Source organism: Cephus cinctus, unplaced genomic scaffold (genome assembly GCF_000341935.2).
Source record: "Cephus cinctus unplaced genomic scaffold, Ccin1 Ccin1_scaffold0537, whole genome shotgun sequence".
In the NCBI taxonomy this organism is placed as follows: Eukaryota; Metazoa; Arthropoda; class Insecta; order Hymenoptera; family Cephidae; genus Cephus; species Cephus cinctus.
The window spans coordinates 90,525-90,822 of record NW_014333196.1 but is presented as its reverse complement, the minus strand read 5'-3'; positions in this window follow the sequence as shown (position 1 = coordinate 90,822).

Genomic DNA, 298 nt, shown 5'->3' with positions numbered 1-298 from the left:
ACTGTTCGAGGCGATCCGAATTGACAAATACAATGTTTAATGAAAGCTTCGGCTACCGTCATAGCATCCATTTCTTGTAAAGGTACTGCTATGGAATATTTTGATAGATCGTCTTGCATAGTTAGAACGTAGCAATTCCCTGAGGCAGTGACCGGTAAAGGACCGACGATATCCAATGCTACCTTATCGAAGGTATTCAACGGCGTATCGGTGATAAACATAGGCTGACGTGTTTTGTTTTGTACTAACTTCTTCTTCTGACAGCTAATGCACGATAAAATATAGTTTCGTATATCTT